The sequence below is a fragment of the Choloepus didactylus genome, chromosome 1 (assembly GCF_015220235.1).
Source record: "Choloepus didactylus isolate mChoDid1 chromosome 1, mChoDid1.pri, whole genome shotgun sequence".
Taxonomy (NCBI): Eukaryota; Metazoa; Chordata; class Mammalia; order Pilosa; family Megalonychidae; genus Choloepus; species Choloepus didactylus.
Genome location: NC_051307.1, coordinates 64,550,355 through 64,574,742, shown reverse-complemented (window position 1 = coordinate 64,574,742; position 24,388 = coordinate 64,550,355). Strand labels below are relative to the sequence as shown.

At 39.0% G+C, this 24,388-nt stretch overlaps 1 protein-coding gene across 28 annotated transcripts in view; it reads left to right on the top strand.

The window, feature by feature from the left end:
- LOC119532323 (ABI family member 3 binding protein) overlaps nt 1-24,388 on the top strand; it is a 277,976-nt gene that overhangs the window by 47,407 nt on the left and 206,181 nt on the right. The gene's annotated exons all lie outside the window — the stretch shown is intronic.

Sequence of the window (24,388 nt, the reverse complement as noted above, 5' to 3'; positions counted from 1 at the left end):
AAAATTTAAAAATTACTGTTAACTATAGTCCTTAGTTTGCATTAGGTGCATTTTCCCCATATACCACCCTATTATTAACACCTTGTAATTGTGATGTACATTTGTTCATGAAACAGCATTTTTATATTTGTACTATTAATCACAGTCATTGTCACTACAGGTTCACTGTTATACAGTCCTATGTTTTATCCTCTAGCTTTCCTTCTAGTGACATACATGACTCCAAACTTCCCCTTTCAACCACAATCACATGCATAATTCAGTGCTGTTAATTACACTCAGTAATGTGCTACTATCAACTCTATCCATTTTCAAACACTTAAATTCAACCTAGTTAAAAATTCTGCACACATTAAGCATCTGCTCCCCATTCACTACCCTGATTCTATTTCCTGGTTACCTATATTCTAGATTTTAATTCTATGACTTTACTTATTATAATTAGTGCATATCAGTGAGATTATACAATATTTGTCCTTTTATGTCTGACTTATTTCACTCAACATAATGTCCTCAAGGTTCATCCATGTTGTCACATGCTTCAGGACTTCATTCCTTCTTAATGCTGAAAAATATTCCATCATATGTGTATACCACATTTTGTTTATCCATTCATCAGTTGATGGACATTTGGGTTCTTTCTATCTTTTGGCAACTGTGAATAATGCCACTCTGAACACTGATACACAAATGTCTGTTTGCATCCCTGCTTTCAGTTCTTCTGAGCATATACCTAGTAGAGGGATTGCCAGGTCATATGGTAGTTCTATGCTTAGCTTCCTGAGGAAATGCCAAACTGTTTGCCTCAGCAGCTGTGCCATTTTACTTTCCTACCATCCATGAATAAACGTTCCTATTTCTCTACATCCTCTCTAACACCTATAGTTTTTTGTTTGTTTAATAGTGGCCATTCTAGTAGGTGTGAAATGATATCTCATGGTGGATAAGATGCAGCAGGTAAAGGAATTATCCTTAGATAAGGGGAAAGATAATTCCTATTATACAACAAAAAATGAAGGGGATTGTTGTTTATGTAGACAGGTTTGTAGGTTTAGAAGGTTTAGAATTTTAAGGAGTTCCTGTTTGATGGGCTTCAATTTTCCCATGAAGAGATGATTTGCTAAATAAGAAGACAGAGGTCCAAGCAAAGAGCTGAAAGTCTAACATAGACATTAGGGAAAAGGGGAGAAAACTTGGCCAGAGAAATGAGGGCCCATTTGAAATTAGTGCACATGAATTTATGGTGATGCCGTCTACTCTGCTGAGTGATGTTGTCCAGCAGAGTTTGCTGCTGAGTGCGGGTTCTATGAAAGCTGACCATTGAGTTCACCCAGGATGATGTGATGAAAAACAATTGAGCTAAGGCAAGAATATTATGGCAGTTATAGACCATGAAATCTGATGAAGTACCATGGAGGAGGCTGCCAGCTAGGGGAGAAAGTAAAAGAGTCCATGTTTAAGAATGGCTGCAGTGGGATTAGTTTAACAAGGAAGCTGCAAGAAGTTGTGATTAGAGAGCTGGAGTATTGAATTAGTGATTCTGGAGCTTGAACAGATTTGTTAATAATTTTAAGGCCGACTTTTGTGAGAATGTCTTAACCAGAAAGTTCTTTTTTTAAACACTTGGAATTTGAACTTTCACATCATAATAGTGGCAATAATATATGGATTCAAGACTTGCCATTGCCCTAACTCTGAATTAGGCTGTTTTCTCCCCCTCTTCCTATTTTATTCTCACTCTGGTGTCCCATCACCTATTCTTACTGTCTGTTTCCAAGCAGTCCTCTAGGCTACCATCTCTCTTCTCTCTACCACTTGAATGGTGCTTATTTCTGCTAACCCCATCCCTTCCTGTAGTGAACTATCTCTTCCTATAATATATGATTTACATCTAAACACTGGAAAAATCCATGCTTTGCTCAACTTGTTATTATCACAGGCAACTTCAGCTTCTAAGATTGACTCTATGATTCAAAACTGGGAAATTCAGGTGTGACGGTGGGTAGCCGGGGCGAGGTTATATTTGATTTGGTAGTGCCTTTCACTGCCTGAAATTGTGCCCCAGCTGATTCCTTCTTTGCTTCCCTATGGCATTGCCTAGTTGGTGCTAGATTTTTCTTTGCTGTTTATAAAGCACGCCTTTGAGTGGCCTGAAACTAATACTGTGTTAGTGTCCCATTGCTTCCATAACAAATTACCACAAACTTAGGAGCTTAAAAAACACAAATTTATTATCTTACAGTTCTGTAGATCAAAATATTGGTGAACTTGGCTGGTTTTCTACTCCAGGTCTTACAAGGCTGAATTCAAGGTGTCATTTGGCATGGAGTCTTATCTGGAGGTTGGGAAGAATCCACTTCCAGGCTCATTAAGTTTTTGACAGAATTCAGTTTCATGTAGTTGCAGAACCAAGACTCCTGTTTCCTTGCTGACTGTTGGCCAGGAGTCATTCTCAACTTCTAAAGGCCCCCAGTATTTCTAGTCATGTGACCCTCTTTCTCCATCTTCAAAGGCAGCAACCATGCATTGAGTCCTTCACGTGGTTCTTATCTCACTGACCTCTCCTTCTGCTTCATATCTCCTGCTCCCACCAGAAAGTTCTCTGCTTTTAAAGGGTCATGTAATTTTATTGGACCCACCCAGATAATCAATGAAACTCCCTATTTTGAAGTCTATAACCTTAATTACATTTGCAAAGATTCTTTCATCATGTAACATATCTTTGTTCCTCTGTATGTAATAAGTCTTTTTGCCCTAATTGTCTTCCAGTTTTTCTCTGTCTTTTCAGCAGTTTGAAGATTATCTAGTTGTTATTTCTTGTATTTATTCTGCTTGATGTTCTACAAGCTTCTTGGATCTGTGGTTTGGTGATCATCATTGATTTAGAAATTCCTTCAAATACTTCTCTCTTCAAATATTTCTTCTGCTCTATTTTCTCTTTTCTCCTTCTGAGTTTCCAATTACTTCTATGTTAAACTGGTTAATAATGTCCCTCTTGAATGCTCTGTTCTTTTTTTTTCCATTCCCTTTCCTCTTTGTTTAACTTTGGGTGATTCCTAAAGACCTGTTGTCTAGTTTACTAATTCTTTTCTTGATAGTGTCAAGTCTGCTGATGAGCCTGTCAAAAACACTCTTCAACGCTGTTACAATGTTTTTTTTTTCCTGGCATTTCAGTTTGATTCTTATTGTTTCTATCTCTGCTGAAATTTTCATCTGATTGTGTATGCCATAGAACCTTAAAACACATTTATCGTAGTTATTTTAAATTCCCTGATAGTTCCAACATCTGTACCATATCAAAGTCTGGTTCTGTTAATTGCTTTGTCTCTTGACAGTGTGTTGTTTTGTCTTGCTTCTTTGTGTGTCTCATAATTTTTGTTAAAGCCTGACATCTCATGGAGGAGAGTAAAGACTGAGGAAAATCATTTTTTCTGTCTCAGAATGGACATGGCTTATCTTTAATTAGGCCTTTAGTTTGGGGGAGTTGAGACAGTCTAGTCAGGGGTTGAACTGGGTTTGTATTTTGTTGTTGCAGTGGTTTTGCCAGTGTATCACAGGCTTCAAATTCCTCTAACATTACTTTGTATTTAGAATTGGGGCTGATTTACCAGATAATATTTCTCAGTCTTACCCTCAACTTTAGATTTTTCTTCTGAGGAACCTCAGAGAAGGTCTCTCCCATGCTCTTGATGCTTCTCCAAGCAGTAGACTGTGGGTATTTCTTGTTCAGTGTTACCCTGTTTATTGTTCTGATGCAGCCTCAGCCTTAGGCGAGCACTGTGCCTGGGTCAAAGGGGTGGAGTCTTTTCAGTGATCCTGTTTCTCCTCTAGTGGAAGAAGAGATCTCTGTCGGTCTGGGCTTAGGAGGCAATTCTGCTCCTTCCCAGGGTTACAGGATGTTTTCTTGTTTCCTTGCCCCAGCTACAAAGGATCTTCACTTATGCCCTAGGGCAGAAGAGTTGCTGCCCTTTCCCCAGAGCTGTTAGGATTGTGTTGCATCGGGGGAGATAAGAGAGAGCATACAGGAGGTGCTTTATGAATCCCCTACAATGGCTGCTGTACCCCTCCCTGAGGCTTACACCACAACGGAAGCTTTCTCAGAACTCCCTCACTGCTTTCAGTCTTTCCAGTGAGTCTTCATGAGGCCCATAGAAAGAGCATGTAAGTACAAGAAAATTCTCCTTTGTGTGTGCAGCTACTGTAAGTTCTAAATTTTCATGCTGGTCCACACTAGGCCTTTAGGAATTCATTAAAGATTTTAGCCAAATTCTTCCTACTAGCTTCTGTCACATCCAGTGGCATCTTCTCTTGGATGTGCTTATCTTTCCTTAAATTTCAGGTTGTCCTGCAACCTCAGCTCTTTAATTAATTTAAGGAAAGTTGTGAATTTGCAGACTTTCTGAGTTTTTGGTTGTTGTAAAGGTAGGAGTGATGCACTTTCCAGCATTCACTTCCTAAGTAGAAGGCAGAAGTTCAGTGTTTTAGAGAGGTTTTAGAACACTTGTATACTATATTCCTGTTTTAGAACTGTAGGTATGCATTACTTCTTTCATTTGTTTGCCCAGTATAGTACATTGGAGGATACTTATATGGCAAAATTATTCTGGATAAAAGTAGTGTATTGTCTGTCCCAATGGTTAAGTATATCTTCAAAGTACATTCTGTCTAATGGAATGAGGGTGCAAAGAAAATTCTTGTTCCTATTGTTGCTTTTCATTAATATTATCTCTCCTTTGTTCTCTGTTTCTTTTCTTAGTCAATTTATTGTTTGTAGTACCAGCCACATGTTTCTTACTTTTGGACTATTTTTATGAAGGATCCACAAATATCCTCAAAAGTCATTTTCCAGAGAAAGTGCAGAACTTAGATTCACAAGATGAAACACAAAGGGAAGAAGGTAGCAGCAGTAAGCCGTTACACTGACTCCCGGAACAATTTTCCTATATCATGAGCTAAGCTGTGAGCAGTGGGGACCGGGATCAGAGTTAACATACAATTCTCCCTTGGCATATAATGTGCTGTCTTTGGGCATCTCCTCATTTGTTTGGTTTTCCTCCTTTCTCACTGGCATCTCTGTCTCCTTTGATGACTCATCCTCATTTAACCAGTCTCTTAAATTGGAGTGTCCCAGAGCTGAGTTCTTGGACCTCTGCTCACTTCTGTCTACTCTCACTCCCTTGGTGATCTCATCTAGTCTTATGACTTTAAATACCATCTAAATACTAACAAGTTGCAAATTTGTATCTCCAACCCTGACCACTCCCCTCAGTTCCAGACTCATTTATCCAATTCATTACTCAAGATCTCCACTTGGCTTTCTAATAGACATCTCAGATTTAACATGCCCAAGACAAAGCTCCTGAATGCTTTCTGTCCTAAACTTGTTTATTCTGCAGTCTTCCCTATCTCAGTTAAAGACAACTCCATCTTTCCAAATACTTAAGTCCAAAAACATGAGACATCATAATTCCTTTTTCCCTCATAAATCTCATATTCATTTCCTTAGCAACTCTTTTCAGCTCTTCTGTCAAAATTTATCCAGGGTTTTGTATCTCTGTTTTTCTTACATTCTTTCCTCTGCTGCTACCATCCTGATTCAAGCTACTGTTGGATTATTGCTATGTTACGCTAACTGGTCTCCCTGCTTTTGCCTTTCTATTTTCAACACAGAACTCAGAGAGATCTTGTTAAAATATAAATCAGATCATATCATTCCTCTGCTCAAAAACTTCCAATAACATGCCATCTCAAAGGCAAGATCCAAAATTTCCCACTGTCCTGTAAGTCCCTTTCAGTTTGGCCCAGTTACTTCCCTGGCTCTATCTCTTACTACTTTCCCCCTTGCTCATCCTACTGCAGTCACCATGGCAAGGCATGTTCCCATCTCTGGACCTTTGCACTTGGTGTTCCTTCACTTTGGAATGTTGTTCTTCCAGATACCTAAATGACCTGTGTCCTCACTTCAAGTCTTTATCCTAAAGCAAGGCCTTCTCTGATCTCTAAGATTGTACCCACACCCCAACCCTGATCCTGACCCTGGATTTGAGTAAAGGGCATGCTAATTTAAAATTTTATGAAGAAGAGAAATGTAGCTCAAGCATGTAATATGGTAATCAGTACACTTGCTAAATGTAATGGAAATCTTCCAGTATCATTTATTGTGGAAAAAAGTCACACAGTGAACATGTTGCAATGGGAAGCTGGATCAGCACAGTCACTAGTGACAGTAAAGTTCATCTTTGTTTGTTTTTTTGTTTGTTTGTTTGTTTCAATGTCCACCCATCTTCAAGGGAAGAAAGCTTCTAGGGCCATCCCTATACCCCCCTCCCCTGTTCTGATGATGCTATTGTGACACTTGTCTGACATCACTGAGTATAGTACTTGAATCTCTGTAAGGGGCAGGATGTTGTTTCTTCTTGGGCTGGATCTGTTGTTTGGGTACACAGCAAATTCCTGGTGCTGGAAATGTGCAGCTGGAATCTCAACATCAAACTGCTATCTCTGCCTGATGATGTGTTGATTGCTCTCTGTGTGGTTACAGAGAGCCTTGGCTGATTTTATGGGGGTGGGAGTGGGGGGCATATCCTGGTTTCCCTGATCCATCCCTTGCTAGCAGAGCTTTATGATTCTGTTTTTGCTTTTGTTTTTGTTTTTTTTAAAAAGAAACAGAATTTTAAAACTGAAAGAGATGACAAACACAGTTTAGTTTTGCCTCAGGCTGGGTAGAAAGTGCCATTTCTGATAACATGAGGGTTGCTAATAGGCATTTCCATATGTGCTTTTCTGTCTGGTAGATTTATCTGGTACAATAATTTGGGCCCAGAATTGTGAAGGAAAAGTTTTCAGCACTCCTTGAGTACTAATGCAGATGGACTAATCCCTTGCCCCCCAAATGGACCAAATTTTATTGCTAGGATTATCTAGTGCAATCTTATAAATGATATAAAGTCCCATGGAACTACTGGGAACTTGTTTTGACTCATACCAAATGTTTTTGAAAGAAGTGACTCAAACATATTGTAAAGTACCGGTAATTTCTTAAACATAGTTTATTGTTACTTCATTTATTTCATCGCATAATTCATAACAAGTATTGCAATGCAGTAAATTATAACAGTGAAGGAGTATAACAGTAGAGGAAAGAGGTATGTAATGAGGAGAGGATTTAGCAAGCTGCCAGGAATGGCTGTTCTAAAAATAAATGTAATGAGGGGAATTTAGGGAGAGCACTTAAGTGAAAATAACCCTTAAATTGATTAGAAGTGATTTTGTGACTAACGGCTAGCTAGTGAAACTCTATCCAAAGGGAAATTCCAAGATATCACGATTCCCAGTTCACTTCATTCTTTTTATAATTTTTCCAAAAAAATCAGAATTGTTTCCTTTTTGGCTTGAAGTTAATGCTTCCTGTTTGTATTGCTGATTCCAAGTTTGGGTTTATTATGCCACATTACAAAATAACAGTAAGTATTTCAAAAGACCACTGAATCATTTCTAAAAGACAGATATCTCATGTACATTCCTAATTGCAGTGCTCGAGAGGAAAATGTTCTGATGAAAACCAGAAATGCAGTGCCTAGGATCACCGTACCTGGGCCTTTGTTAAACGAGCTGGGGTTTGGAGGAAGAAAAGTTCTCAGTTCATTCTTAGAGCTAATCCTTAGAGTCTACCCACCGTGTATCTGTCTAGTCTCAGTATGAGAGAGAGAGAACTGACTCAAGTACTTTTAAGTCCCTTCCAACTCTGAGATTCCAAGTATATATGAACATGATCCTTCCATTTCAACCAAGCTGGTCTGTTTACTTTTTTTTTTTTTTTTTTTTTTTTTTTTTTTTTTTTAAATCATCATTTTATTGAGATATATTCACATACCACGCAGTCATACAAAACAAATTGTACTTTCGATTGTTTACAGTACCATTACATAGTTGTACATTCATCACCTAAATCAATCCCTGACACCTTCATTAGCACACACACAAAAATAACAAGAATAATAATTAGAGTGAAAAAGAGCAATTGAGGTAAAAAAGAACACTGGGTACCTTTGTCTGTCTGTTTCCCTCCCCTACTTTTCTACACATCCATCCATAAACTAGACAAAGTGGTGTTTGGTCCTTATGGCTTTCCCAATCCCATTGTCACCCCTCATAAGCTACATTTTTATACAACTGTCTTCGAGATTCATGGGTTCTGGGTTGTAGTTTGATAGTTTCAGGTATCCACCACCAGCTACCCCAATTCTTTAGAACCTAAAAAGGGTTGTCTAAAGTGTGCATAAGAGTGCCCACCAGAGTGACCTCTCGGCTCCTTTTGGAATCTCTCTGCCACTGAAGCTTATTTCATTTCCTTTCACATCCCCCTTTTGGTCAAGAAGATGTTCTCCGTCCCACGGTGCCAGGTCTACATTCCTCCCTGGGAGTCATATTCCACGTTGCCAGGGAGATTCACTTCCCTGGGTGTCTGATCCCACGTAGGGGGGAGGGCAGTGATTTCACCTTTCAAGTTGGCTTAGCCAGAGAGAGGGGGCCACATCTGAGCAACAAAGAGGCATTCAGGAGGAGACTCTTAGGCACAAATACAGGGAGGCCTAGCCTCTCCTTTGCAGCAACCGTCTTCCCAAGGGTAAAACTTATGGTAGAGGGCTCAACCCATCAAACCACCAGTCCCCTATGTCTGTGGTCATGTTAGCAACCATGGTGGTGGGGTAGGCGAATACCCCTGCATTCTCCACAGGCTCCTCAAGGGGGCCAAAAATCTTTTTTTTTTTTTTTTTCCCTTGTTTTTCTTTTTTCTTTTTTTTTTCTTTTTTTTTTTTTTAACTTTCCCTTCTTTTTTCAAATCACCTGTATGAAAAAAAAAGTTAAAAAGAAAACAAACATACAATAAAAGAGCATTTCAAAGAGACCATAGCAAGGGAGTAAGAAAAAGACAACTAACCTAAGATAACTGCTTAACTTCCAACATGTTCCTACTTTACCCCAAGAAAGTTACATAATATAGCAACATTTCAGTGAACTTGTTCCTACTACAACCATCAGAAATTAACAGACCATAGTCATTTCTGGGCATCCCCAGAACGTTAAATAGCTTATCTGTTCTTCCTGGATTATTGTTCCCCCTTCCTTAATTGCTCTCTACTGCTAGTTCCCCTACATTCTACATTATAAACCATTTGTTTTACATTTTTCAAAGTTCACATTAGTGGTAGCATATAATATTTCTCTTTTTGTGCCTGGCTTATTTCGCTCAGCATTATGTCTTCAAGGTTCATCCATGTTGTCATATGTTTCACCAGATCGTTCCTTCTTACTGCCGCGTAGTATTCCATCGTGTGTATATACCACATTTTATTTATCCACTCATCTGTTGAAGGACATTTGGGTTGTTTCCATCTCTTGGCAATTGTGAATAATGCTGCTATGAACATTGGCGTGCAGATATCTGTTCGTGTCACTGCTTTCCGATCTTCCGGGTATATACCGAGGAGTGCAATCGCTGGATCGAATGGTAGCTCTATATCTAGTTTTCTAAGGAACTGCCAGACTGACTTCCAGAGTGGCTGAACCATTATACAGTCCCACCAACAATGAATAAGAGTTCCAATTTCTCCACATCCCCTCCAGCATTTGTAGTTTCCTGTTTGTTTAATGGCAGCCATTCTAACCGGTGTTAGATGGTATCTCATTGTGGTCTTAATTTGCATCTCTCTAATAGCTAGTGAAGCTGAACATTTTTTCATGTGTTTCTTGGTCATTTGTATTTCCTCTTCAGAGAACTGTCTTTTCATATCTTTTGCCCATTTTATAATTGGGCTGTCTGTACTATTGTCATTGAGTTGTAGGATTTCTTTGTATATGCAAGATATCAGTCTTTTGTCAGATACATGGTTTCCAAAAATTTTTTCCCATTGAGTTGGCTGCCTCTTTACCTTTTTGAGAAATTCCTTTGAGGTGCAGAAACTTCTAAGCTTGAGGAGTTCCCATTTATCTATTTTCTCTTTTGTTGCTTGTGCTTTGGGTGTAAAGTCTAGGAAGTGGCCTCCTAATACAAGGTCTTGAAGATGTTTTCCTACATTATCTTCTAGGAGTTTTATGGTACTTTCTTTTATATTGAGATCTTTGGTCCATTTTGAGTTAATTTTTGTGTAGGGGGTGAGGTAGGGGTCCTCTTTCATTCTTTTGGATATGGATATCCAACTCTCCCAGCCCCATTTGTTGAAAAGACCATTATGGCTCAGTTCGGTGACTTTGGGGGCCTTATCAAAGATCAGTCGGCCATAGATCTGAGGGTCTATCTCTGAATTCTCAATTCGATTCCATTGATCTATATGTCTATCTTTGTGCCAGTACCATGCTGTCTTGGCAACTGTGGCTTTATAATAAGCTTCAAAGTCAGGGAGTGTAAGTCCTCCCACTTCGTTTTTCTTTTTTAGAGTGTCTTTAGCAATTCGAGGCATCTTCCCTTTCCAAATAAATTTGATAACTAGCTTTTCCAAGTCTGCAAAGTAGGTTGTTGGAATTTTGATTGGGATTGCATTGAATCTGTAGATGAGTTTGGGTAGAATTGACATCTTAATGACATTTAGCCTTCCTATCCATGAACATGGAATATTTTTCCATCTTTTCAGGTCCCCTTCTATTTCTTTTAGTAGAGTTATGTAGTTTTCTTTGTATAGGTCTTTTACATCTTTGGTTAAGTTGATTCCTAGGTACTTGATTTTTTTAGTTGCTATTGAAAATGGTATCTTTTTCTTGAGTGTCTCTTCAGTTTGTTCATTTCTAGCATATAGAAACATTACTGACTTATGTGCATTAATCTTGTATCCCGCTACTTTGCTAAATTTGTTTATTAGCTCTAGTAGGTGTATCGTTGATTTCTCAGGGTTTTCTAGATATAAGATCATATCATCTGCAAACAATGACAGTTTTACTTCTTCTTTTCCAATTTGGATGCCTTTTATTTCTTTGTCTTGCCGGATTGCCCTGGCTAGCACTTCCAGCACAATGTTGAATAACAGTGGTGACAGCGGGCATCCTTGTCTTGTTCCTGATCTTAGAGGGAAGGCTTTCAGTCTCTCACCATTGAGTACTATGCTGGCTGTGGGTTTTTCATATATGCTCTTTATCATGTTGAGGAAGTTTCCTTCAATTCCTACCTTTTGAAGTGTTTTTATCAAAAACGGATGTTGGATTTTGTCAAATGCTTTTTCAGCATCTATTGAGATGATCAATTGATTTTTCCCTTTCGAGTTTTTAATGTGTTGTAATACATTGATTGTTTTTCTTATGTTGAACCATCCTTGCATGCCTGGAATGAACCCCACTTGGTCATGGTGTATGATTTTTTTAATGTGTCTTTGGATTCGATTTGCAAGTATTTTGTTGAGGATTTTTGCATCTATATTCATTAGGGAGATTGGCCGGTAGTTTTCCTTTTTTGTAGCATCTTTGCCTGGTTTTGGTATTAGATTGATGTTAGCTTCATAAAATGAGTTAGGTAGTGTTCCATTTTTTTCAATGTTTTGAAAGAGTTTGAGTAAGATTGGTGTCAGTTCTTTCTGGAAAGTTTGGTAGAATTCCCCTGTGAAGCCATCTGGCCCTGGGCATTTATTTGTGGGAAGATTTTTGATGACTGATTGGATCTCTTTGCTTGTGATGGGTTGGTTGAGGTCTTCTATTTCTTCTCTGGTCAGTCTAGGTTGTTCATATGTTTCCAGGAAATTGTCCATTTCTTCTACATTATCCAGTTTGTTGCCATACAGTTGTTCATAATATCCTCTTATAATTTTTTTAATTTCTTCAGGATCTGCAGTTATGTCACCTTTTTCATTCATTATTTTGTTTATATGGGTCTTCTCTCTTTTTGATTTTGTCAGTCTAGCTAGGGGCTTGTCAATCTTGTTGATCTTCTCAAAGAACCAACTTTTGGTGATATTTATCCTTTCTATTGTTTTTTTGTTCTCTATGTCATTTATTTCTGCTTTAATCCTTGTTATTTCTTTTCTTCTACTTGGTTTAGGATTGGTTTGCTGTTCATTTTCTAGCTTCTTCAGTTGATCCATTAGTTCTTTGATTTTGGCTCTTTCTTCCTTTTTAATATATGCGTTTAGTGCTATAAATTTCCCCCTTAGCACTGCTTTTGCTGCATCCCATAGGTTTTGGTATGTTGTGTTCTCATTTTCATTCGTCTCTATATATTTAGCAATTTCTCTTGCTATTTCTTCTTTAACCCACTGATTGTTTAGGAGTGTGTTGTTTAACCTCCAGGTATTTGTGAATTTTCTAAGTCTCTGATGGTTATTGACTTCTAATTGTATTCCATTGTGGTCAGAGAATGTGCTTTGAATGATTTCAATCTTTTTAAATTTATTGAGGCTTGTTTTATGTCCCAGCATATGATCTATTCTGGAGAAAGTTCCGTGAGCACTAGAAAAGTATGTGTATCCTGGTGATTTGGGATGTAATGTCCTGTAGATGTCTGTTAAATCTAATTCATTTATCAGATTGTTTAGGTTTTCAATTTCCTTATTGGTCTTCTGTCTGGTTGATCTATCTATAGGAGAGAGTGATGTGTTGAAGTCTCCCACAATTATTGTGGAAACATCAATTGCTTCCTTTAGTTTTGCCAATGTTTCTCTCATGTATTTTGTGGCACCTTGATTGGGTGCATAGACATTTACGATTGTTATTTCTTCTTGCTGAATTGCCCCTTTTATTAGTATGTAGTGGCCTTCTTTGTCTCTCAAAACATCCCTGCATTTGAAGTCTATTTTATCTGAGATTAATATTGCTACACCTGCTTTCTTTTGGCTGTAGCTTGCATGAAATATTTTTTTCCATCCTTTCACTTTCAATTTCTTTGTGTCCCTGTGTCTAAGATGAGTCTCTTGTATGCAACATATTGATGGTTCATTTTTTTTGATCCATTCTGCGAATCTATATCTTTTAATTGGGGAGTTTAATCCATTTACATTCAACGTTAAAACCGTGAAGGCATTTCTTGAATCGGCCATCTTATCCTTTGGATTATGTTTGCCATATTTTTCCCTCTCTCTATTAATATCCTTTATTGTACCCATACCGAATCTCTTTAGTACTGAACCTTTCTCCAAGTCTCTCTGTCCTGTCTTTGTTTCTCTGTCTGTAGGGCTCCCTTTAGTATCTCCAGTAGGGCAGGTCTCTTGTTAGCAAATTCTCTCAGCATTTCTTTGTCTGTGAAAAATTTAAGCTCTCCCTCAAATTTGAAGGAGAGCTTTGCTGGATAAAGTATTCTTGGCTGGAAATTCCTCTCTCTCAGAATTTTAAATATATCGTGCCATTGCCTTCTCGCCTCCATGGTGGCTGCTGAGTAGTCACTACTTAGTCTTATGCTGTTTCCTTTGTATGTGGTGAATTGCTTTTCTCTTGCTGCTTTCAGAACTTGCTCCTTCTCTTCTATGTTTGACAGTGTGATCAGTATATGTCTCGGAGTGGGTTTTTTTGGATTTATTCTATTTGGAGTTCGCTGAGCATTTATGATTTGTGTATTTATGTTGTTTAGAAGATTTGGGAAGTTTTCCCCAACAATTTCTTTGAATACTCTTCCTAGACCTTTACCCTTTTCTTCCCCTTCTGGGACACCAATGAGTCTTATATTCGGACGTTTCATATTATCTATCATATCCCTGAGGTCCATTTCGAGTTTTTCAATTTTTTTCCCCATTCTTTCTTTTATGCTTTCATTTTCCATTCTGTCATCTTCCAGGTCACTGATTCGTTGTTCAACTTCCTCTAGTCTTGTACTATGAGTGTCCAGAATCTTTTTAATTTGGTCAACAGTTTCTTTAATTTCCATAAGATCATCCATTTTTTTATTTAGTCTTGCAATGTCTTCTTTATGCTCTTCTAGGGTCTTCTTGATTTCCTTCATATCCCGTACTAGGGTCTCATTGTTCATCTTTAGTTCTTTGAGTAGCTGCTCTAGGTGTGTCTCTTCTGGTCTTTTGATTTGGGTGCTTGGGCTTGGGTTATCCATATCGTCTGGTTTTTTCATATGCTTTATAATTTTCTGTTGTTTTTGGCCTCGTGGCATTTGCTGTCCTTGATAGGGTTCTTTTAGGGTTTGTAGACCAGTTGAAGTCCTTATCTCTAATTTATCAGATCTACAGCTTCGTGGAGTACACTTTCTCTAACTAACCAGCAGGTGGCGTCCACGAGCCACCTGTTCTCCACAAGCCAGATCTCCCCTGCTTAGCCTTTTTGGTGAGTGGGGGAGTGAGTCTTGTGGGGCCCAATTGGTGTCCCAAGCTTGTGTGTGTAGTTGGTGTTGCCTGCCCTGTATGTGGGGCGTGTTTCTGGGCAGTCGGGGAGGGGGGGTGGCCCTAACAATCAAATCTCCCTGATGATCCTAGAGTTTTAAAGCTACTGCAATAGTCTAATCCTTCAGTTCAGTCCTGCCACAGTTTGTCTCTGCCACTGACCCACAAGTCTTTGGTATTGGCGTATGGCTCCTGAGACTTGCAAGTGGGCCCCTCTTCCAGGCTGTGCACCCCGGGTCCTCTGTTGAGGGATGACTGTGCTATGTCACAGGTGAGTGCCGTCCCCCCAGGGCAGTTCTGGGCTGCTGGGCTGTGTTGGGAGGCTCCCAGTCTGCTCAAATGATGGCTGAATGGGGCTCTGTTAATTCACACTGCTCCCCCTTCCCAGCTCTGGGACATTCAGCTGAGGTTGCAGGGAAGGCTAATGTCCACGCCCAGTTTTGTGGTGTGTGCCTGTTATTTGAAGCACTTCCGTCACACTGGGTTGTCTGGGGCAGCTCTGGGCTATGGGGCTGGCGATGGGCAGGAGTGTTTCCTGTCCACCAGGATGGTGGCTGTGAGCGGACACCCCTCTTTTCTTGGGAAGTTGTGTTGTTTAGTGAATTTTCTCAGCCACTGGATTATTGCCTTTTGTCTCAGAGCTCTCTTATTTCTGCTCTTGACTTGACGTGCCCAAATTTCAATTCTTTGAAGCTTTCTGTATTGAGCTTCTTAGAGTAATTGTTTTAGAAAAAGCAAAAAGGATTTAAAAAAAAAAACAAAAAACAAAAAAAAAAACGGCCCTCCTCAGAGATCTAATGGGTTATTGAAATGCTAATAGACAAAGCAACCAGGGCCATTAAGGAAAGGTGCCCTGGGCAGAGAGATCAGCCTTGCTTCGGGATTTGCATATGCGCCTCAAGGCCTGATCTCCGCCCTTCCCCTTTCTGTGTTCACCAGAACTCCAAAAATCCTCTGCTTTTACTTTGGAGCTTCTCGTGTTGTTTTCCTTCTATGCCCGTCTCCTCTCTGCTGGGCTGGCTGCTCTCAGAGTCTCTGGTGTCTGGCCTCAGTCTATCTATGGTTGGAGTTTGAATCAGTAGAATGAGTTTCCGATGAGAGCAGCCACTGCAATTCTCCCTTCTCCTTCCTGGAGCTGACAGCCCCTCCTCCCCCGGGACTGAGCCTGGCAGGGAGGGGCGCGGGTCCCCTGGCCGCAAAAACTTACAGATTTCGGTGATCTCAGCAGTTCCACGTTTTCATGAGTGTTGTATGAAGTATGCCCAAAGACAGATTGCTCTGTGGTGTCCAGTCCACGCAGTTCCTGGCTTTTTACCTACTTTCCTGGAGGAGTAACTAAAACATACAGCTCACCAGTCTGCCATCTTGCCCCGCCTCCCTGTTTACTTTTTATAAGTATGCGCTGGGTTCACAGTTCAACTTGGGCTTCTGCTTCTACCGTTTTCACCTGAAATGCTCTCCCAAGGCCTGCCTTTTAAGTGACTCTTATTTTCAAAGCTCGTCTGAATCTCTACCTCCTCCATGAACCGTTCCCTAGAGAATAATCTCTACCTTTTAAATTCAATCAACATCAAACATTGTTTTTATATAGCAATAGTTCTCCAACTCGATAGTATAATCTCTTCGAGGGCAAAAATAGTATTTCCTCAGAAGTATTCCTAAAATACTTTCCTCCATGTCTCAGAAAAACTTTTTTTTCCTTTGCAAATATAACTCCCTGCTTACAGCCCTTGCCATGTGTTAGAGTTAACACTTAGACATCATTATCCCTCACTGCCCTGCCAGAGGTACAAGGGTACACAGTGTCTACCTCATCTTTTCACACCTGCCGTTTAGCCAGTGCCTGCAACATTATTTTGGATTGCCTATTTTATTTCCCATTGATGATTAGAGTTTTATTTTGACCTTTATGCTGTGTGCATTAGGGAATCATCTACTATTCTGGTGCTGGGGTGGGAGGAAGAGGTACCATAACAAATCAGTACTGTTTGATGATTAACCTGGAAGTGATAAGAGGAGGGGTTGGAGAGGCAATGAGTTTGGTGACTATCAAAATGGATAAGATTGCTTTGCCTTTTCAGCATAAGCCTGTGGGTATTACACAGGCACCGAAGACACAGTGGCCCAGAGGTTGGGATCCAGATGTTTTTCCTTGAAAAGGGGTTATCAGGCCATCCTGCATGGCGGCTTAGGAAAACTATATTTGGAGAATGAAAAGAATCAAAAGATGGCATCAGGACGATGCAAGAGGAGGTTTTTAGAAGCTGGAAATGGAAAGAAACAGGGAAAGAAAAAAAGCTTAGAGCAAGTAAGCAGCTTAGGTGAACTAAATGGAGTTTTATGGAAGTAAAAGGAAAGATAATGTAACAAATTTATCTACGCTATGTATAGGAGAAACTGACAAGTCAAGTTGAGATAGTTTTGTCTTATTATCCCCAGTGTCTTGTGTAGTGCCTCACTCAAAGGTAGAAACCTAAAAGCATTTTTTTTTTTTTTTTGAGCTGAATTGAATTGGAAGGAGGAAGTTTTGACTGAAAAATTAAAGGATCAATTTGTAGAGCAGAGATAAAATGCTTTTTCTCTCTGAAACCAGAATGCCAATAGGAATAGCTGTGATTTTATCCTACAGTATGTAAATGGAGTGAACAAGAATATTGGCTAGAAAAGAGGGTAAAATAGGAATTACTATAAAACTTTGATTCTTTTACAACCCATTGCAAGTAATTTACATGATATGAAATTATAATCTAATGGTCTGCATGACAGTGGCAAGGTTAAGTAGGAAGAAATCAAAGGGAGAAAGTCACTTTTTTCTCAGAAGATAAGCATTTCAGAAAAGTACCTTTACTCCAGAGCCGCAGGATGACAGTGATCAAAGCCACAGGCATTTTTGCATTTGATCTTCTCCCTGTTTGATGCTGGTTTTGCTACAAGCTGTGAAAGATGTCTCCCACAGGGTTGACTTGGGAGTCTAGGACTGTGGAAGAATCAGGGAAAGGAGGGAGAAGAACTGGCTTTTGAGGAAAAGGGTGATGTTGAGTTTTGGTGTCTTCAATGAAACTGTCAGTAGTTCAGAAAGTTAAACTGGAGGACTGGAGCCCAGTAAGTATTCAAATGTAGATGTGTAGTATTTGGTTTGCTAATGCTACCAGAATGCAAAACACCAGAAATGGATTGGCTTTTATAAAAGGGGGTTTATTTGGTTACAAAGCTGCAGTCTTAAGGCCATAAAGTGTCCAAGGTAATGCATCAACAATCGGGTACCTTCACTGGAGGATGGCCAATGGTGTCTGGAAAACCTCTGTTAGCTGGGAAGGCATGTGGTTGGCATCTGCTTGCTCCCAGGTTGCATTTCAAAATAGCGTTCTCCAAAATGTCTACATCAGCTTCCACCGGCCATCTTCAAAATGTCTGTCTCAGCTACAGCTAGCTGTGAGCTCCTCTGTTTAGCTTTTATAGAGCTCTAGTAAACCAATCAAGGCCCATGCTGAATGGGTAGGGCCACACCTCCATGGAAATTATCCTATCAGAGTTATCACCTACAGTTGGGTGGGTTACCTCTCCATGGACACAATCTAATCCAAAGGTTCCAACTTAATCAACACTAATATGTCTGCCCCTACAAGAATGCATTAAAGAGTATGGCTTTTTCTGGTTGACATAATGTATATAAACCGGCACATGTAGATTTCAGAGTAAAGTTAAGTATATTAGTCAGGGTTCTCTAGCAAAACAGAACAAACAGGAGATATTTGTAATTATGAGATTTTATAAAAGTGTCTCATGCAACTGTGGGGATGCATGAGTCCAAATGCCATAGGGCGGGCAGCAAGCTGGCAACTCCAATGAAGGTCTTTGATGAACTCCCCAGGGGAGGCTGGCTAGCTAAAGAAGAAGTTCTCTAGGGTAGACTGTGAGCTGGCACTCCAGTAAGGGTCCTCAATGAATTCCCCAGGAGAGCCTGGCTGGCTGAGCCCTTAAAAGTCTTCAACTGATTGGATTAAATCCAGCTGATTGAATTATCTCATTGCAGAAGACATGCCCTTTGTTGATCTAATCAGTCACAGATGCAATTAATTGACTGGTGATTTAATAAACCAGCCTTCTGGTTTATTAACCAGCCACAAATATCATTGCAGTAATGGTTAGGCTGGTGCTTGCTTGATCAGGTACCTGGGCACCATCACCTGGCCAAGTTGACCCATGAACCTAACCATCACAGTAAGTTACTAAGTTAGAAGCTAAGTTAATAAATCCTTGATCTTAAGAGAGTTCTCTGAAGGAGCAAAAGAAACTTAGAGAACTGCCCAGTTATGAGGGCCAGAAGAGGAAGAGAAGCAAGCGAGAGAGATGGAGAAGCATTCATAGAAAAATGAGAGCTACGATACTGTGTGTTACATAGCAAAACCAAGGATGTGCGGCAGGCATACATTGAGTTGGTCAATAGTGTTCAATACTTTTGAGACATTATTGAAAATGGGAACTTAAAGCAAATATCTGAAACACAGAATTCTCCATGTCTTATCTCAAACATTTCCAGAATCATTAAAACCATTGAAAGTGTTAATAATGCTAGTGTGGGAAATAATAGATTTCATAGCTGCTCTTCTGTGATCAGTTGCTGTAGAAGGTAAAGGTTAAGAATTAGTTTCCCATTGCTCTTTAGAGAAGACTGGGGTGCATCTTCACATCCTCAGTTGAATTTAGTATGTTGGGCTTAGACAATGGCCCTTGGCCACACTGCCCCAGGTCCATGAAGCTGGACATCATGTGACTACTAATGCCTAGTATGAGATGCCTAAAAGAGTGTGCATGCCTCTGCAATAAAGCACAGGTACTTTTTGACATTTAGAGCCCCTAAAAATAACTCCTGACTTGGAAGAAAGAGGTTCCTTGTGGGAAGGAAATAACATGGTGTAAGCTATTTATGATCCTATAGTCATTTTAAATTAGAGAGTGGATGGAAAGAGTTTTGACCAACAATAAATTTTGATAGCTCATGACTTACATAATGTCTCATAGAATGACATCGCAGATATTAACACCCTAGCACTCATCCTTACTTATCCTCAGGCTGAAATTCCTTTCCTCTTGGTCTCTGGGCAAGTGTTTCCTGGCATTTAAGATCCAGCTCATATGCCACCTCTTTCTTCCAAGATACCATTCCTGACCCACCCATTTGTAATGAAACAGTGTTCCTATGAATTACCTCAGCATGTGGCTCACTCCTCCATGTAGAACTTATTGGGTGTATTGAGTAATAATTCTTAGAATTCTGTATCCTGCAATACAAGTTCTTTAAGGAGAAAAACTCATGTGTTTGTCTTAGTATTAATTCTTATCAAACACAGTGTTTTTGATCATTCAAATAAATAATGACAAAGCTAAGAGTCAATAACAGGGTATGGTTTTTTGTTTTTTTGTTTTTTGGGTTTTTTTTTTTTTTTTTGGAGAAACGAGAATGTTCTCAGATTGATTGTGGTAGTGAATAACCATGTGATATACTGAGATATACACATAACTATGTGATTATACCAAGAGCCACCATATGTACACTTTGGATGGATTGCATTGTGTAGGAATAAAATGGTTAAAAAAAAAAACCTCCAAAAATTACCAAAATTACCACCCCCCAAAAAACAAAACAAAACAAAAAAATGAATGTCCTATTTGTGGCAGGCACCGTGCTAGGAACAGTGTCCTTGAGTAGTGTTGACGTACATATAAACTACATCTGTATAGAATGAACTTTTGTTTGAAATGCAAGGAACCTTAAAAATATGAACTATGCCCAAATAGAAAAGAACCTATGAATAAGGTTACATTGATAACAGCTATCGTTAAGTTACAAATATTCTTTACAAACTGTTCCATTTAATCCTACCAACAACTCTGAGATGGTAGCTATTATTAGCCCTTTTATTTATTTATTTATTTGTTTGTTTGTTTATTTATTATTATTTTTTTAATTAAATTCAGTTTTATTGAAATACATTCACACACCATACAATCATCCATGGTATACAATCCACTGTCCACAGTATGATAACATAGTTATACGTTCATCACCACAATCTATCTCTGAACATTTTCCTTACATCAGAAAGAACCAGAACAAGAATAAAAAATAAAAGTGAAAAAAGAACACCCAAATCATCCCCCCATCTCACCCCATTTGTCCTTTAGTTTTTATCCCCATTTTTCTACTCATCCATACACTAGATAAAGGGGGTGTGATCCACAAGGTCTTCACAATCACACTGTCACCCCTTGTAATCTACATTATTATATAATTGTCTTCAGGAGTCCAGACTGCTGGGTTGAAGTTTTTTGGTAGTTTCAGGTATTTACTTCTCGCTATTCCAATACATTAAAACCTAAGAGGTGTTATCTATATAGTGCATAAGAATGTCCACCAGAGTGACCTCTCAACTCCATTTGAAATCTCTCAGCCACTGAAACTATTTCATCTCATTTTGCATCCCCCTTTTGGTAAAGAAGATACTCTCAGTCCCACGATGCCAGGTCCACATTCATCCCTGGGAGTCATATTCTGCCTTGCCAGGGAGATTTACACCCCTGGGAGTTGGGTCCCACGTAGGGGGGAGGTAATTAGCCCTTTTTTATATGGGAGAAAGAATGTTCAGACATTAAGTGGAACATATTCATATAATAAGGGCAATTGAGGGTTTAACTTGGGACGTGAACACAGGTTTTTCCACCATGCAGTCCCCCCCACTAAAGCACCCTCTTTATATGACCAGATGAAAAATCTCAGGGAAGTGGAAATACCAGCACTCTCATAGTCAAAAATGTTAGCAATTATCTCACAAACAATATGATGAGTTTATCCAGTGGTCATATGGATTTGATATGAGAGATCTAAAATGCAAGGAAAAACTGGGCACAAACTAAATACACAGACCCTATAAGATCAGTTCTTAAATGAATGCCAAATATCAGAAAAAAATTCAATTGTGAAACTATTAAGATGATTGTTAATATCTGCTAACTCACCGAGATACTATGGCATCAGTTTATCTACTCTTAGAGAAAGATCCTTATAACTGATAATTAAATGTAAAAGTACAGTCATTAAAACTATGAATATGGACTTATGTTTAGGTTATGGAAACTGCAGGTTATAAAACACAGTTAGAATATAATCCTATTTTTGTAAATTATATATATAGTATGTGTATCATATCCAGGTAAAACCATCTGAAAGGACATACCAAAAATTCTTTACAGGTCTCTCTGCATGACAGATGATGGGTGATATATATTTTTTAATTTTCTCTTTTGCTACTTTTACTTTTACATTTTTTTGCTAAAATAAATACATATTATTTGTATATGTTTTTAGGTTCAAAAAGTGAATTTCAGGATTAATATTGAGGTGGGGGTGGAAAGAGAGATGAAAATGTGCTAGGTACAGGGCATAGGGAATGTGCCATCAGCATGAGATGGACAGTGAAATGAAGGATGAATGACTTGGAGAAGAGAGAATTACAGTAACTGGTAAGCAGCATAACTCTCAGGCCATCCCTGCTGATTCATAGGGTCCATTAAAGCCAGTTGCTTTATTTCATTTAGCTTTTGGCCAAAAAGCAGAATTAATGACAACCGATTTTAATAACACATCTTGAATTCCATTTAAAACTGTACTGTATTTGTAAACTATCTTTGGCATTTTTCATTTAAAGGAAAGTATGTTTTTTCCTACTAATATCAAATCTTGCTCAGAGCAGTTTAGTTGAGTTGCTTGTTGCTACAGGCATATGAGGCAACATTTCTGTCACACAGATATATTTATAACTGCCTAAGATTTAAATTTTTATCATTCATTTCTCAGAATTTTGGTGTATGTGTGAGAGAGGGATTTACTGGGGGAAAATAGTTTAAGTTTGCTTCTAACGCAGTAATGGTTCTTTTAACGTGGCCTGCAGGGCCCTGCATGATCTGACTGACCCCTTCTGTCCTCTTCAGCCTCCCGTCACCCATCACAATCCAGCCATGCTTCTTTCCTAGGGTTTTTAAATGCACCAACTACTTCTTCCCTCTGCACCTCTGCTCAAGCTATCCCCACTGCCTGAGAAGGCTGATCCTGCCCTCCCTTCCCCGGAATCTCACTTACACTAGGTACCCATCTGTGCCGGTTTGAGTGTGTTGTGTCCCCCAAATGCCATTGTCTTTGTGGTCTTGTGTGGGGCAGACGTTTTGGTGCTGGTTGGATTTGCTTGGAATGTGCCCCACCCAGCTGTGGGAGATGATTCTGATGAGATGTTCTCATGGAGGCGTGGCCCCGCCCATTCAGGGTGGGCCCTTATCGGTGGAGCTATATAAATGAGCTGACTCAAAGAGGAAAGAGAGTGCAGCTGGGAGTGATGTTTTGAAGAGGAGCAAGCTTGCTAGAGAGGAGCGTCCTGGGAGAAAGCCGTTTTGAGGCCGGAGCTTTGGAGCAGATGCCAGCTGCCTTCCTAGCTAACAGAGGTTTTCCGGAGGCCATTGGCCATCCTCCGGTGAGGGTACCCGATTGTTGATGTGTTACCTTGGACGCTTTGTGGCCTTAAGACTGTAACTGTGTTGTGAAATAAATCCCCGTTTTATAAAAGCCAATCCATCTCTGGTGTTTTGCATTCTGCAGCATTAGCAAACTAGAACACCATCTTTTAGACTCGGTTGAAATGTCACTTCCTCTGGTCTGCCTTCCCTCATCTCCCAGACTAGTTAGACCTCCTTTTAGAAAATCGTCTAACACATCTTAGTGAAACACATGATTTTGAGTATTCTCTCCCTGTAGGCAGACTTACACAGAAAGCTAAACTCTAAATGGAAGGTGTCCTGATCATGGGTAAGTGACTGATTTAGGCTACCTCAAGTTTAGGTAATGCATTGTAAGAGTTCTTCAATACAGATTAATTAAGAAGACCAAAATCTCAAGAAATCCAAGAGGCCCCAGCTTCCCAGAACTGGAAGCAGTTTCAGATCTATGGAGGCCTGGGCACCTCGGCAGCAGAGATACTAGATTTTTTTTTTTTTTTCTAGTATTCCCTTGTGTCTATTTCCTGCTGCCAAATAGACTGCCTCATCTTCCATCTTTGTCTTTTGTCTCAGCTTTGTACTTCTGCTATCTAATAATTTTTACTACATTAACCTAGCCTTGTTTTAGTCCCTTATTGTGTCTCCTACCAATTCTTTCTCTACTTCTCTGAATTGATTCATCCCGCAGTGGGGATGGTGTGAAAAGTATTATATTTTCAGCATGTAGGAAACAGTCTCCCATGAAGAGCACATGGAATACTCAAAGGACAATCTTGTTTCTTCATTTCCAAGTTTAGAGTTTGGAGGGTTGTAGAGGCCACCCATTGCAGTTCCTACAGTCTAAATTCAAGAAAAAGAAGAATAAAACAATGCTGTCACATAAAAATGAGTTATGAGGGAGACTCTCTCTCTCTTTCTGCAATTAAAAGTCAAGAAGACTTTTTTTTTCAAATGTGTTCATTCAGTTAGATTTTGCTAACATTTCATAAATGTTATAAAATTTTAATTTAACTACCCATTCTTAAGCTTGGGCCATATCCACCATGTAGGATGGGGAATGTTTAATAATGCCAGACCAGTTGGCAATGATGCGAAGTCCTTTTGGCTTTCTTTTCCTTACCTAGAAAAGTTCAAATGCTACATTAACTGTAAACCATCAGAAAAGTTAATAATAAGATATAAACATACACGAAAATACATTTGACAATATTAAAAAGTTTTAATTTTAATATAATATTTTAAATATATATATAATTAATATAATACTTAATATATTTAATACAATATATAATATATAATATATATAATATAATATTTAATATATTTTTTATGTAATATAAACAAAGATAAATATTATTAAAATAGCAATAAGTTTCAAGTTTTTTACTGTAGATGGCAGTTTATTTCCATAGTCAGAAAAACTAACTAAGGCATTTGGTTCACAAGACCAAAGTTCATATCAAATCTCACTTTAATTTTAAGTATAAATAATAATTAAGTTAAATTTCTCTAGAACTGGTTAATTTTTTTAGATGGGAGATTTA